Raw genomic sequence first — 17,159 nt, forward strand, 5'->3', positions numbered from 1 at the left:
ACCCCTGAATCCTTTGCGAAAGATTACCTATCCGAATCCTAATTTGCATATGCAAATTAGGGGTGGGAAGGGGAAAACATTTTTTACTTCCTTGTTTTGTCACAAAAAGTCACGTGATTTCCTTCCCCAATATGCAAATTAGGATTTGGTTTGGCTGGACAGAAGGATTCAGCCGAATCCGAATCCTGCTAAAAAAGACTGAATCCCGAATCAAATCCTGGATTCAGTGCATCCCTAGTATTTTCCATGATGGGATAGTTCCACAGCAAATATTGACAGTAAATATCCATCACTAGTGACGAGAAAACGTTTTGTCTTAATTATCTTCTGAGGGTTTTGGGTTTGTTAAACTGATTTAGTATTTTTCTCTCTTGTTTGCCACAAAACTTTTCAGTACCCCAGCAAACTAAGAAGACTGTCTAAGCGGTCAGTTTTTGCTTTGTCAGATGTCACTGAACCAGGTCGCTTCTTTTGAAAGAGCACAAATCCGCCGATACTGCTGAAAGCAAACATTTGTGCATGGCACGCTAAATATTTTGTGACCAGTACAAAATCTGTGAGCTGCCGGAAAGCAGGGGATTAGGGCTTTACAAAGGGGATATCCTGCCCACCATCCTATTGAGATGCATTAATAACAGACGAAAAGTTGTCTGTGCTAGTGATATATTACAATAAATATTCAAATAAAAATACCATTGTAACTTTAAAGGGCAATAATGGAGTGTTATAGAAGTCAGTATTTATGGGGCCAATATATTAAAATTCGGATTTCTATTTTTTCCATTAATAAATGTCAAATCTAAGCTCAGTAAGTGACAGCAGCACAGATCATGTGCAGTGAATCAGCAGAAGAGAAGATGGGGAGCTACTGGGGCATCTTTGGAGACACAGATCTTTACTGCTAAAGGACTGTGGTTTCCTGTGGCTGGTACAGAAGCACAAAACATAATGTACAACATTTATAGCTTACGTCTTTAGATACGCTTTAGTTCTCCTTTTAAGAGAGCGATAGCTAATGTACAAACTGAACTCAGTGCTCAATGGAATAACCAGAGGGTCTGGTACTTTCTTTAGCCCTGAGAACTGGATTAATTCTTCACTTACAAAGCTCCCACCCAGACTATACAGTGCATTTTGGGTGTCCATTTCTTAAACAGGACATGGGAAAGAGAAAGGAGTGACAAAACTAATACAGGTTATTAACAATATTACCTATGAAGAAAGTTTGGCCAAGCTAGGATAATTTACACTGTACAAGTGCCATTTAAGACAGGGGGTATGATAATAAAGTATAAATATTTAAGGGAACCATACTGTAAATGGTACCTTATTCATTAGCAGATATTACCAGAATGGTACCTTTATTCATTAGCAGATATTACCAGAATGGTACCTTTATTCATTAGTAGATATTGCCAGAATGGTACCTTTATTCATTAGTAGATATTGCCAGAATGGTACCTTTATTCATTAGTAGATATTACCAGAAGACACAGCTGGCACCTTAAAAAGTCATTGTAAGTAGTGACGGGCGAATTTGCGCCGTTTCACTTCGGCAAAAAAATTGCGAAACGGAACTGGTGTCACGTTTAGCCCGTTTTTGACGCTGGCGCCCGTTTTTGATGCTGGCGCCCGTTTTTGACGCCGGCGAATTTTCACGCCCGTTTTACTAATTTATTCGCCGGCAGCGAATCGCACATATTTACCGCAAATTCACCCATCGCTAGTTCTAAGTAATAAAAGATAGAAGTAAGAAACACCAAGGCAAAGTGCTGCATATAAGACTGCTACAGAGAGACAATTAATTTCTTTTAAATTTTAAAACAAGCAAATGTTTTCAGCCAGGCAGCTGAACTGCAGAATTGGCACCATATCTAGGAAAAATAAAAGGTTCTGTTCAGTGGAGAATTTTATGTGAGTGAAATCAGAAATCAGATGGATTGCAGCTCTGCTTAGAAACCGGCGTGTCAGGGAGAGTCTAGAAAAATGGGCCATCGTGTGAGGCCACTTAGAGTAATTCAGTGTTTTCTTTTGTAGCACATTTCTAGATGTCACGCCTGTAATTCTTGCTGTTCACTAGAAGGCAAGGTCAGAAACTGGCCAAGACTTGTAATTAGATTGCGGAATGTGTTTCCACAAAACGCTGCAACCACATATTCAGTAGGTGAATTTTAATTGACATTGGATAACCTCCTTGCAGAAAGGAAAGTTATGTTGTTAGTACAGTGTCTGGCTTCTGTTACATTTCTCCAATCTCAGGGACCGTTTGTATGAGTAAGGCGATTCAGTGCTGCCTTCTGGCTTTATTCACATCTACATGACTTTGTATATGGGAAACATCAGCGGTAACGGGTAACTTGTCACATTTTCTTCTGCTTTGCTGTTTAGAGTTAAAATTCCAAATCATTTATTTTGTTAATCAATTTTTAAAGAAACTGCTAGAAGTTTTTGTTCTGATGGGAAACAAGGTGCATTGGGCTGCTTAAGTCTTTTTTGATATTATATGTACCTCAGTTATTATAAATAATAAAGTTTAATGTTATCCTACCCCCAAAGTTATCTTGTTGGTTTTCATTTAAACTTACAACTTCCCCCAGGGGGCCATGCCATGAGAAAAATGTAAAAACAATGTCAGCATACAGCATCACAGATCATGTACATGAAAAGATAAAAAAAGGAAAGCTATAGGAATGACATCCAAATCTATTTATTCCTTGTAAAAGTATTTACTCAGATTGGTGCTTTAATGTCCATTACTGGAGTATACTTGTGGCCACCCCCTTCAATTTCAATTCTCTAATCTGCCATGTGCACAATTTTCACAGGTTTTTGTGATGTAACTCTGGTTTGAGTGTTGCACTTTGTGGACTTTTGTTTCTTCTTCATTTGTTGAAGACAGCGACCTGAGTCAGAAATTATCGGTATTTTTCCATGAATTAGTTAGTTGAATAGTTACATAGTTAAATTGGGTTGAAAAAAGACCATCAAGTCCAATCCCTCCAAATCATTCTCAGCTACATACATACACACACACACTCACACCGACCCCTCCATACACTCACATGGTATATATATATATATATATATATATATATATATATAAATATATATATATATATCTATATCTATACTAACTATAGAGTTTGATATTCTGTCTATCCAAGAAATCATCCAAGCCATTCTTAAAGGCATTAACTGAATCAGCATCACAACATCACCCGGCAGTGCATTCCACAACCTCACTGTCCTGACTGTGAAGAACCCCCTACGTTGCTTCAAATTAAAGTTCTTTTCTTCTAGTCTAAAGGGTTGGCCTCTGGTACAGGGATCCTCTTTATGGGTAAAAAGGCCCCTGCTATTTGTTTATAATGTCCTCTAAAAGTGTAATCATGTCCCCTCACAAGCATCTTTTTTCCAGAGAAAACAACGCCAACCATGAAATTCTACCCTCATAGTTCAATTTCTCCATCCACTTAACCAGTTTAGTTACACGTCTCTGCACTCTCTTCAGCTCATTTATATCCCTCTTAAAGGGGAAGGAAACCTAGGTGGCGCAAAAACCCCCCCCCCTCCCGTGTGTTGCCCACCCTCCCTCCTCCCCCCTGGCCTACCCCTCCCACTGGGCAAATGCCCCTAACTTGTTACTTACCCTTCTGCGCAGGTCCAGTCCAGGGAGTTCACAGACGACATCTTCTTCCATGCGATCTTCTTCCTGCTGTGAACGGCGTTTTGGTGCATGCGCAGTAGGAGCATTTCGCCGGTACGGATCTACTGCGCATGCGCCAAAAGTCATGCGCATGCGCAGTAGATCGTACCGGCGAAATGATCCTACTGCGCATGCGCCGTTCAAAGCAGGGAGAAGATCGCGTGGAAGAAGATGGCATCGGTGAACTCCGTAGACTGGACCTGCGCAGAAGGGTAAGTAACAAGTTAGGGGCATATGCCCAGCGGGATGGGTAGGCCAGGGGGGAGGAGGAAGGGTGGGCAACAAACGGGAGGGGGGGTGGGGGGTTTGCGCCAACAAGGTTTCCTTCCCCTTTAAGGACTGGAGTCCAAAACTGCACTGCATACTCCAGATGAGGCCTCACCAGGGACCTATAAAGAGGCAAAAGGATATTTTCAGTCCTTGATTTATTTGCTCTTTATTGTGCAAGACAGAACTTTATTTGCTTTAGTAGCCGCAGAATGAAACTGCCTGGAATTAGATGACTTGTTATCCACAGAAACCCCTAGATCATTTTGAATTAAGGAAACACCCTATACATTGTCATTTAGGGTCTTATTTACTAAAATCCGAATTAATCTCATATTTTATTTTAAAAAACCACCACCAAAGTCTCTTGCTTGATTTGATCTTATTTATTAACAAAATAACCCTAATTATTGGCTCGATTTTTTCAAGTCAGATTTGCTGGTGAAAACACCCAAAGACCCCCGATAACTTTAATTTGGGATAGGTGCCTCTCCCATTGACTTATACAGGAAATCGACAGGTCTGAGATGGCGGATTTTCGGATTCGGGCTTTTTGCAGCATCAGGGTATAATAATCTTGAAAAATTTGAGGTTTTTTTCCATGAAAAATGTAGGTTTTCTAGTGAAAAAACAGAATAGTTTGAGATTTTACCATTCAGACTTTAATAAATAATCCCCTTAGTGTATAACTTGCATTTATATTACTGCAAAGTGCATTTTTCAACATTGGACCTCATTTTCAAGTTCCTGTGAAGAATATGTAATATGTAATATATAAAAAATCTGTTGCTATGTTGCTAAGCTGGTTTTTGTCCTTTTATAGGACAGAGGATATAATTTGAATTCATCTTCACTTCATGGCACCCCCGAGCAAGGAAAAAGAGGAAAAGAGGAGTTTCCGCAAACAACTCCTCAATTGCCAGAAACATTTGACAGAAGTGGATAATTTGGAAACATAATGTAGATATGAAAATAATTAACCAATAGATCTGTAATAAGAATCTAAATAAATATCACACCAGTCCTTGTGCATAAGCTCTATGTGAACCTAAGTTCTTATCCCCTAAGAGATGTTTACACCAAAAAGTCTTGTAGTGAAACAAACCAAGTGACGCTACAGAAATTAAAAATCAAATGAATTCCCTCTCTGTGCAGCAGTAATTGCTTTCTGTTGCAAAATAAAACTGAGACTTACAATAATTAGAGCACTTAAAAGGAATTTGACATATATAAACGTCTTGGTATGTTTCAGCCTTCATTTCTTGCCAGGCCAAAAAGGACATGCCGTACTCTAGTATGTATGTATGAAACTCAATATTTTAGGTGACAGGAGTAATAAAGAAGTACAAAAATGAATTAGTAATACAAATAGAGTTGCCGGATGCTTACATTTGACACCAGAGAAGATCTTGTTAAAAAGATCACGATTCTGACATTATATTTCATTCTGAGAATGTTCTGAACCGTAAAAAATATTGGTGAGGCAGAAATTTCAGGCAGAGAAGAAATTACTGTTAAGCGAAAATCTAATTCTATAATATAGAATAGTCTGGAATACAGTTTGTTGTAAGACTTTGTTGTTGTTGTTGGCTAGAGATGTGAATCTATCATGAGCAACAGCAACTACAACACCTGATAATTCAGCAATTGGATATCATCATGGTCATAGTTAGAAACAAAAGTTGTTGATATAGGAGGAAATCGCCATGGGAAAAAGTGAACTCCAGCCATCTTGCTGGTAAATGGCAAATGTACTGCTGGAAGGCCTAGATCTCTATCTCCTTCTAGCCATTGTCTGGGGTGGAAAGCGATGGAATCACCAACATTTTGAAATCAAATTGCCTCCTCTGATCAAAGATAAATTCAAGCGGCACCCCATGGAGTTGAAATATGTCCTTGATAAATACTTCCACAGTTGTAGGCATGGAAGTTATACCTGTCACAGGAGAAGTGAGATATAGTAAGAAAGCGGTTTATGATGTGAAAAGTCATGAAAGAGATATAATTTGAGATGCAATTCAATACAGAAAAGCATATCTCATGATTTATCACTTGAAAACTCTATTGAAGTCTATGAGAAAAAACTGGAACTAAATTTGGAGAAAAGTATCTGCTCCTCAAATTGAATAAACCAGGAGATAACATTTTTCTCACTGAATTGAATCTGGCCCAAAGTCTTATTTTGAGAAGACATTAGAAAATCATTAATGCAGTGTCCAAAAGAAAAAGCAACAAGTGAAGTCTAGAGTCTTACAAATCACTCAATGCCATCCAAGGGATAGTCATTCATTTCACTACAACTTGACAGTTGGCATAATAAATATTTAGATTTTAAGAAATAATATTCCTTCTTGAGCATGAAAATTTTGATTTTCAGCTTGAGGCTCTTCTGAGGTTGCTTTCATTATTTGCAGCTTGAGGCTCATCTGAGATTGCTTTCATATGTGACATTAACTTGGTTTGGTCAATCACAGGCTTCGCAGTCTGGTGTTGTAAGAAAAAGTTGCACTATTGTTTGCAAATGCAGCTAATTTTAACTGACTTTATTGGCCTTTGATCCAATTGTAGGCTAGAAAGATAGAGATTAAACACAACTGATAAAATAAAAAATCCTACCCACCATTGGTACATGCTGGTCTCAAATGGAATGTTATATTTGATGTCATTCCCTAACCTAATTTTCGCTGCAGTTTTGCGCATTTATTCGCCGGCGGCGATACGCTGGAATTCGCTGTGAATTTGCGCCTGTTGAATAAATTCGCCCATCACTAAACAACACTATTATTACTGTAATATATTTATTGTAATAGCTTCAACATCATCCAAAGCACTTTAAAGAGATTCACATCACATTCCAAAAACATACAGGCCAATTAAGGTGCTTGTCCGTTTTTCGGAGAGTGGGGGAAAACCAGAGGAAACCGACGCAGACACAGGGAGAACAGCAATATCCCTCCAATTTTATATTAAGTGCCTTACAAAGATGACACATTGCTAACTTCAATTCTGACAAAATGGAACCAAATCTGCTGAAAGAATTCATGAGACATTCCACACAACCCAACTCACTCTCCCAAAAGCCAAAAAAAATGTTTGTAAAAGAGAGGGCACATTTTACTCATTTGTACTAATAAGCTTTAAATAAACCGTTTTATTAAGAAAATAATATTGGCGAAACAGTGCTTAAAAACACAACTCAAAAAAAGTAAAAATAAGTATTTTGCAAGCCATTTATCTTGCCAAATTTATTAATAGAGGACTGAGGCATCAACATTTAGTCAGCTTTTTTTTTTAATATATAATAGAATGGCCTATTCTTAGCCACCTTTCTAATTATTTGCCTTCTGTCTTTTTCCAGCTTGCACTTTAAAATGTCCCCCCCAATTTGCAAATAATGTTGCTCTGTGTGGCTGCAATCTTATTATTATTATTTTTACTTTTCATCACTTAGCTCTTTAGTCAAGGTCTCTCCTATTTGTCTTACAGTTTGTCATTCAGCCTGGTTGCTAGGGTAAACTGAACCTTGGCAACCACTTTGGCTAGGGAAATTCTCTCTCCTATATTAATTATTTTGCCAGATTGTCTGTTAAAGTCCCTATAAATATATCATCTGTATCATTTGGATATAAATGTATTTCTAATAATTAGTAATCTGATATTCATTTTATTTCCAGCATACTATACATAAATGACATATGTTAAATTATTTTGAAGGTGAATTGTAAATTAGGATTGCTATGGAAAGCAGCATCTGTCTGTTCATTGCAATTCTCTGCACTGCTGGTGCTGACTACTGGTACCATTAAAACTATGTAACATTAGTCAGTTCTCCTCCAACCATGACTTACTAGCCTACCACATATAGAGGGTGGAAGCAAGATAAAAGGCATAAACCTGGTGATTAAAAGTTTTAATTACCCATTACCCTGATGCACATTTGGAAACTAGAGCAATTGAAAAGCATATCACTAGCATATCACTAGCTGACTAGCATATCAGTAGGCATTATGAGGGCAAGTTTCAAGTACCTGACCCCATGGGTTAGAAGAATTGAGCTAGATTTTATGTATGGGTGTATAAGTGGCAGAGGACACTGCACTGCTGCACAACAACTTCAGGTATATTTGACAGAATAGCACACGAATAAACAAGTGAAAGGGCTAATTGAATAGTTATTGACAAACAATTCCACCACAATATAATGTGTCACACAGCAGTCATGTCTAATCCAGTGAATAGCCAGTGACCCACCTATCCGACTACAGAATGCTTACCCAGATCAATAAACATAGGTATATTTAGGGGCAAATTTATTAAGATTCAAGATGTTTTTTCTACAAAAACTCACATTTTCAGGTTACCAAGACCCTGGGAATAGCTCAAATCTGACAATACACCATCTAAAACCTATCAAGGTTCTGTAGGAGTCAATGGTAGAGGTCCCTTGAACCATTTGAAAAGATTAACAGCCTGCTTGATGTTTGAGTTTTTTTGTGGAGGGTTTTGTCCAAAAGCTTGAATGATTCAAAGTCTTTTTTTGCAGAAAACTCTATCGATTTCGAGTTTTCGGGTCTCGAAAACACGCAGAATCTAGTTTTTCACATTCGTGTTTAATCCTAAGTAAGATACCATTTGAATTTCGAGTTCATAAGAGGTAAAAAAAAAAACTCTAACACTAGACAATCAGCCCCATTATGTATTATATATATTCAAGTCAAAAACTCAAAGGTATGGACCACCTTTCTGTTAACTTTTAGTAAGTTATAGAATGGCCAATTCTAAGCAACTTTTTATTTGGCCTTCACTATTTTTTTTTTTATAGATTTTTAATTATTGACCTTCTTCTTCTTCTACCTCTTTCCAGGTTTCAAATTGGGGTCACTATCCCCGTCTAAAAAGCAAATGGTCTGTAAAGCTACAAATTTATTGTTATTGCTACTTTTTTATTACTCATCTTTCTATTCAGGCCTCTCCTATTCATATGCCAGCCTCTTATTCAAATAAATGCATGGTTGCTAGGGTAATTTGGACCCTATATATACACATATAGCGGCAGAAAGCAATACTATGCAAAGCTGCACGTGATGCCTTGGGATGTGAGTAGGCCCTGAGCAGTTAGTGGCTGTGCTGCTTTACACAGTTCTTATTGGGGCTCTGTATCCAAGAAACAACTATTGATTTCACAGCTTATGAATAAGTGCTTGTGTCCAGCTCCTGCCTGGAAGAGAAGGTGACTGGCTGTGGAAGGATGAGAGGCAGAGGAGAGTTTCTTTCCTCCGTCTCCCCTGCTTGTCTGTAATTAGAGCCGGCTCAGGAAATGAGTGTGGCTTTCCGTGAAGCACTGGGCACAGACGCTGAATAAATTGGTGAACAAGGAGTGATATTGTGTGCCCGGCGTCTCCCCCTGGCAGGTTGTGCTTTGTTTGGCGGGGGAGGGGGTATTAAAGAATGCTGAAAGTGTGCTAAGTGCACTGGAATCCAGAGGGGTCTTAACCCTCCATTTGCTGTGCAAAGACAGCAGCCAGGGGTGTTGCTAGCTTCTCCAAACACCCAGGACACAAGCTGCAAACATGGGCTAGTCTTTTAATAATGGAGCCACTTTATTTTACCTCAAGTACCCAGGGAGCCTTGCTACATAGTGCACACAGTCAGTGCAAATTCCTAAGGAGTTTAATAGAAAATTCCAATTCAAGCAGTTAATATCAACTGAGGCACCTGGGTAATGTACTTGGAGTATTTAGGCCTGGCTTATTAGATACTAAGGCACCTGGGTAATGTGCCTGGAGTATTTAGGCCTGGCTTATTAGATACTAAGGCACCTGGGTAATGTACCTGAAGTATTTAGGCCTGGATTATTAGATACTAAGGCACCTGGGTAATGTACCTGGAGTATTTAGGCCTGTCTTATTAGATACTAAGGGGCATGTTTACTAACATTGGAGATAAATATCTGGAGAAATTTCTGGAGATGTTGCCCATGGCAACCAATCAGCAATTAGATTTAAACAGCCACAGCCAAGTTAGAAAACAAAAACAAAGATCTGATTGGTTGCTATGGGCAACATCTCCAGAAATCTCACCAGATATTTATCTCCAATGTTAGTAAACATGCCCCTAAGGCACCTGGGTAATGTGCCTGGAGTATTTAGGCCTGGCTTATTAGATACTAAGGCACCTGGGTAATGTGCCTGGAGTATTTAGGCCTGGCTTATTAGATACTAAGGCACCTGGGTAATGTACCTGAAGTATTTAGGCCTGGCTTATTAGATACTAAGGCACCTGGGTAATGTACCTGAAGTATTTAGGCCTGGCTTATTAGATACTAAGGCACCTGGGTAATGTGCCTGGAGTATTTAGACCTGGCTTATTAGATACTAAGGCACCTGGGTAATGTGCCTGGAGTATTTAGGCCTGGCTTATTAGATACTAAGGCACCTGGGTAATGTACCTGAAGTATTTAGGCCTGGCTTATTAGATACTAAGGCACCTGGGTAATGTACCTGAAGTATTTAGGCCTGGCTTATTAGATACTAAGGCACCTGGGTAATGTGCCTGGAGTATTTAGGCCTGGCTTATTAGATACTAAGGCACCTTGGTAATGTGCCTGGAGTATTTAGGCCTGGCTTATTAGATACTAAGGCACCTGGAAAATGTGCCTGGAGTATTTAGGCCTGGCTTATTAGATACTAAGGCACCTGGGTAATGTACCTGGAGTATTTAGGCCTGGCTTATTAGATACTAAGGCACCTGGGTAATGTTCCTGGAGTATTTAGGCCTGGCTTATTAGATACTAAGGCACCTGGGTAATGTGCCTGGAGTATTTAGGCCTGGCTTATTAGATACTAAGGCACCTGGGTAATGTGCCTGGAGTATTTAGGTCTGGCTTATTAGATACTAAGGCACCTGGGTAATGTACCTGGAGTTTTTAGGCCTGGCTTATTAGATACTAAGGCACCTGGGTAATGTGCCTGGAGTATTAAGGCCTGGCTTATTAGATACTAAGGCACCTGGGTAATGTACCTGAAGTATTTAGGCCTGGCTTATTATATACTAAGGCACCTCTGTAATGTACCTGGAGTATTTAGGCCTATGTTAATAGAAAGTGAGGCACTTGGGGCATATACAGTACCTGGCGTATTTAGGATTGGGTCAATATGAATTATTATATTTAGGCCTGGGTTAATATTGACTGAAGTAGAGTTGCCGCTTGTTCCTTTTTGACTTGAACAGTTTGCTTTGGGTTCATCCTTGTGAAACCTGAACAATAATCTCTCCAATAACCACCTCTTATGTCAAAACCACACCCACGTGAAGCACAGACATGCCCCTTAATACCATAACCCCACCCCCATATGTCACTGCTCTGCCCCTGGTGCCATCATCCCGCCCCCGTGTTCTGTTTCTGCAGAAATCAAAGGTAGCAACCCTAACTGAAGCACTTGTCTGCAGAGTACAATGTTATTAAAGGAATTGTTCAGTGTGAAAATAAAAACTGGGTAAATAGATCGGCTTTGCAAAATAAAAAATGTTTCTAATATAGTTAGTTAGCCAAAAATGTAATGTATAAAGGCTGGAGTGACTGGATGTCTAACATAATAGCCAGAACACTACTTCCTGCTTTTTCAGCTCTCTTGGTTTACACTGACTGGTTCCCATGGTTCAGCAATACTTTTGAATTTGCCGCACACCACTTACTTCATATTACCGGGTGCAACCCCTTCCCGCACCTGAGGAAGGAGTTGGACCCCGAAAGCTTGTGTGTTCAATACTTCTGCAAATAAATGTGCTAAAGGCATTGCCTAGCTGAACTGGTGTGCTTCTTCCCTACTTTGGATGGTTCCCATGGTTACCAGGCAGTAACCAATCAGAGACTTTAGGGGGGCCACATGGGTCATATCTGTTGCTTTTGAATCTGAGCTGAATGCTGAGGGTCAATAGATATCTACCATGTGGCTCCCCTTCAAGTCGCTGACTAACTCAGAGTTATAGAGCTGAAAAGCAGGAAGTAGTGTTCTGGCTATAATGTTAGACATCCAGTCACTCCAGCCTTTATACGTTACATTTTTGGCTAACTAATTATATTAGAAACATTTTTTATTTTGCTCAGCCTATCTATTTACCCAGTTTTTATTTTCACACTGAACTGTTCCTTTAAGATTGTGCTTCTATGGGAATGTGCTTTCATGGTCATGTCTGCAGCAGGACTGATGAATGGAGCGTGCTGGCTGCGTGCAACACTGTGAGTAAGGGGCTGATGTCAGAATTAGCCCTCAGTTAGCACTAGTGATGGTTTAGTGTGTTTGGCCTTAGCCATGATTAAACTGCAAATGCATATGTGGCCATATCACTCACAGGCCCATACTTTATATTACTGCCATGTGTGTTTGTCAACAATGGTACTATATAATGAATCTATATATATATTATAAGCTTTATACAAGGATACACTTATGTAAGATATGAAAGACAAGAAAAAGAGAAGAGGGTCAGAAGGAAGATATTGTCAGCCTGCTGTGTAGGAAAAAGAGATTAGTGCAGCTTGTGTAGTATTTACATCAGGTTGTTGGGTAAGTTGCATGCTGGCACAATGCAGAGCTCTTATAAATTCCATACAAAATTAAAGGTTCTACATCATCCTGGTCCTTCATTCCACTAGCACTGGCATAAACATGCCCATCATTCACATCTGTCCCTGCTCCAATGGAGCTTATAGTCTAAATGTAAATGCTAGGGTCCGATTTATCAGGAGCCAATTAACCTGCCAATAAAACTGCAAATTACCCAGAGAAAACCCCCAAGGAGAACATAAAGACTATTTGTGAACAGTGCCCTGACTAGAAATGAACCTAGGACACTGGTGAGTTGCTAACCATTGCTGCACTCTGGAAAATCTTGGCTGGTGGTGTTCTTTCTGTAATTTGGAACTACATACCTTAAATTTACTAGAGATTAATGTAACCATTAAATTACCCCAATGGGCTGGTTTTGCTTCCAGTATGGATTAATTATATCTTAGTTGGGATCAAGTACAAGTCACAGTTTTATTATCACAGAAAAATAAATCCTTAGAATTTTGGTTTATTTGGATAAAATGGAGTCTATGGGAGCTGGCCTTCCAATAATTCAGAGCTTTCTGAATAATGGGTTTCTGGATAATGCATCCTATACCTGTATAGATTTGTTTTATTTTTTAAATCATATGGAACAGAGATACTCATTTCATAGGCAATATAATATTAATTAAAATGCACTTTGAAAAAGAAGACATTTGTGCTTCCTTGGGACATGACGTGAAATCAAGAAGCAGTATAGGGATGCCGTTCTTTACAAACACGGCTGTGCAATGGTGATGGCCTAGCATGGAAACATTTTTCTCTGCATGTTATTGGTCCTGCAGTGAGACTCCAGCACAGTTCCCGTGGGAGGACCCAGAGCATGATTGCTGGTGGATGGGTAGCATTTTGGAAGGTTGCAGAGCTTTGGAAGGGTGCTGACACCAGCAGAAGAGACCCGCCTGTAGCAAAGAACTACAAATGCTCCCTCATTCGTCCTGACACTTGTTTCTTTTCACTCTGTGGAATCGACTTGCTGTATAAATAATCAGCTATTTCCAACTCAAATGAAACAGGAGCTGGAGCTGGGAGAAACAAAAGCAGCTTTCATAGAGAGAGCACATTCTGAGCTTTGGGAAAGCCTGGCTCCTGCTCCCTTGCTTTTATTCCAAACCCTGGGGGATTCCTGTGTGCTGGGGGTGGGAGCTGGGGTGCTGCACTGCTAGGATCAGCACTTCTTTTACTTCTACAGGCCCCGTGCCTAGAACAGAACAGAATCTACTGCCTGAAATCTGAACTGCGCAACCCAGATCATAGCTACAAGCACATACACACAGCAAAATGGTTGCAGGCATAGACAGCAAGTGTTACAATGACACACAGTAAATAACATTCGCTCCTACTGTCTCCAATTCTTGTACAACCAGCATCCCACATTTCAGCGGTTGGAGTTGGAGCATCATAAACAATAAAGATTTCAAAATGATTTTTACTTTTTTTCAGATCCATCACTGGAAAATAAAGGCACGAGCATTAAAATTCAAGTGGGCTTTGTGATCATTAGATTGAAAGGCCAAATCTGTTTTCTCAGCAAAGGGACGTATGGTATGAACGAAAAAGGAATGTATGTTTAATATGGACTGGATTGAGAATAATTCTCCAGGATCCCCCAATTGTACTACAATAGCTCATATCATGTATTATTGATTGGGAAGAAAAAGAGAGGGTTCCAGTCATATATAATTCATAATGCATGAAATAATATATTGCTCCACAGAAGAAATGTAACACTTTATGTTTACTCATAATCTATACTGTTGGAGACATGATGATGCTTACAGCCCAGACCCGCTCTCCAAAAGCAAACAATAATGTGCAGCACGGCAGCATTCGCTCATATGCGCCACATTCAGGCGTTCGCGTGTGTGCTTGGGGGCCCCTGAAGTTTGGAACCCGGTGTGCCCCCAATTGTCCAGTACGACCCTGGATACTTAGCAATACCACATGTATTCAATCTTAAAAAAATGTATATAGAAGTGAATCAATACGCACTGTAAAACTATTGTACCATCACTTTCATGAATCAGCATTTCTCGAGATATGTATTGCCTGTCTGTTCATCAATAAAAAATTGTTTAAAAGATTGTTTAAAAGATTGTTAAAAGATGTTTAAAAAAGAAAAAAAGGAATGTATGTGTACATATAACAGAATAAAAACACATTAGTATTTGATGTTGTTCAGCTTTTATTTAATATTATTATATTTATATGTTATATATTTATATATAGAGGTTTGGATCCCTTATCTGCAAACCTGTTATCCAGAAACGCCGAATTACAGAACGTTCATCTCCCATAGACTCCATTTCATCTAAATAATCCAAATTTTTTTTTTTTTTGTAACTTAATTTTTATTGATTTCCAAAAGAAAAAATAAAACAAAGAAAAATACAGACATTTCCAACCGTACTAGGTATCCATGCATGCGTAGAATTGCACAACATTAGCCAGTACATTGAATAATCCAAATTTTTAAAAATGATTTCCTTTTTATTTGTAATAATAAAACAGTACTTGATCCCAACTAAGATATAATTAATCCTTATTGGAAGCAAAACCAGCCTATTGGGTTTATTTAATGTTTACATCATTTTCTAGTAGACGTAAGGTATGAAGATCCAAATTAAAGAAAGATCCATTATCTGGAAAACCCCAGGTCCCGAGCATTCTGGATAATAGGTCCAATTCCTGTATTATAAAAAATCATTGAAGAAGAACCATTTTTAAAAATCCCCTTTTGCAAGCCCTTGGCTATTGTACGTTGGGGCACATATTAGTGCAAATTGGCTTCTAAATTAGGATACTGACACATTCCAAGTTGATGACATGCGTGTTTATTCCAGATGTGCAGACACATCATTTAGAGCCTTAGGAATATATTTTCTAATATTACCACTGTTTATACTGTTGTATTGGTCAGTGCAATTTGTTAGGCAAATCCCAGCTCCAACATTTGCTTAAGGCCCCCCTTTAGCTCCTAGCACAGTATTAGAAGACATTTATGTATCAGTCATTCAGCCATAGTTCCAAGCAGAGGGACAGCAAATGTGTTTAACTAGTGTGAAATGAAGAACTGTACAGAACTCCAAACCAGCAACAGGATTCACTTTGCAGCAGTATCTCTGACCCCAGAAGGATATACTATTTTGCACCTATGTCCATAAGCAAATTTCTGTTTCTCACCCTGCAATGGTCAGAGGCATTTATGACTCCTGTCCCTTCAATGCACTACTGGGTTAATGTAATACAAATCATTAAAGGAAAAAAAAAATATGTTCAATGCAAAAATGTACTACTTTGTGTGAACAGTTTTATCTTTGCGTGAGTTTAAAATAACTTTTACTCCATCTGACCATGGAAGTAAATACAAATTTCATAGTATGAACCAATGCTCAGTATGTGTAATAAAACTTCTTACTGAAAACTCATTGGGGCAAATTCACTAAGATTCGTAGTTGCGCCAGGCACAACTTCGCCGCACTTCGCCACACTTCGCCAGGCGTAATTTCGCCAGCGCTCCGCAAATTCACTAAAATCCGAAGTTGCGCACAGGGGAAGCGTAAGGTTGCGAAGTTGCGCCAGCGTTGATTCACTAAGCGAAGCGAAGTTACGCTAGCGATGGTTATTTTGCATACGGCGCCAAATTCAAATTTCAGTGGAGGAATACGTAGAATCACTACAAATGCCTGGGAAACCTTCAAAACATCAAATAAAATTTTATTTTGCCCTACACATGTGCCCACTGTATAGTTAAGTTGCCATGAGTTAGGAAATGTAGGGGGGAAGGAGGGAGCCCCAAAAAATTTTTCGATCTTTTTCAGCCTATCACCCATGATATAGAAAAAACGCCAGCATTTTTTGGCACTTAGAAAAAAATTTGAACTTTTTTTGAAGCAATCCCTATCTACTCTATTGCGCTTCGCCTGGTCTGAGGTGGCGAAGGAAGTCTAGCGTAAAAGGTAGCATTCAGTACACTACGCACACTAGTGAATTTGCGTAGTTACATCCGTAGCGAAAATTCGCCTGGCGTAAGGGTGCGAAGTAACACTAGCGAATTTACGCCAGCGTTCGTTAGTGAATTTGCGAAGTAACGAAAATGCCCAAACGAATTGACGCTAGCGTTCGGCGCTTCGGCGCTTAGTGAATTTGCCCCATTATCTTTGTACCATAGAACTAACACACATTTAATCAGGCATTAAAAATTAGCTATGCACAATAAAAATATTATTATACAACTGTATAATAAAGAATATAGCATCACTAAAGGCATATTTTTGTTCTTATGTATGTAATTTTTTTTTAGTATGTGACCAACATTTCATGCCAAAACCTAGGGTATTAATTACAATTAAAAAATTGGTTCTACTCTCATTCACTTTCTGCTAGATATTGGAATATTGCCAGATGGGATTTGCTTCAATTTATACATATATATCGCTTGGATGTTGCTCCCAGTGGCCTCAAAGCATTGTTATTTTTGGATTTCTGACTTGGAGGCAAGTTTTAGTTGCATAAAACCAGATGTACTGCCAAACAGAGTCTCCTGTAGTCTGCCAGTCCACATAGGGGCTACC

The 17,159-nt window shown here is 39.0% G+C and overlaps 1 protein-coding gene across 1 annotated transcript in view; it reads left to right on the forward strand.

Annotated features, from left to right (window-relative positions):
- Window positions 1-4,929, forward strand: part of mks1.L (Meckel syndrome, type 1 L homeolog) — a 34,319-nt gene extending 29,390 nt beyond the window's left edge. The window contains exon 19 of the mRNA XM_041580748.1: window positions 4,797-4,929. The gene's annotated coding sequence lies outside the window, so the exon portion shown is untranslated. The remainder of the gene's footprint in view (window positions 1-4,796) is intronic.
- Window positions 4,930-17,159: the final 12,230 nt, after the last annotated feature.

The sequence above is a fragment of the Xenopus laevis genome, chromosome 2L, assembly GCF_017654675.1.
Source record: "Xenopus laevis strain J_2021 chromosome 2L, Xenopus_laevis_v10.1, whole genome shotgun sequence".
NCBI lineage: Eukaryota > Metazoa > Chordata > Amphibia > Anura > Pipidae > Xenopus > Xenopus laevis.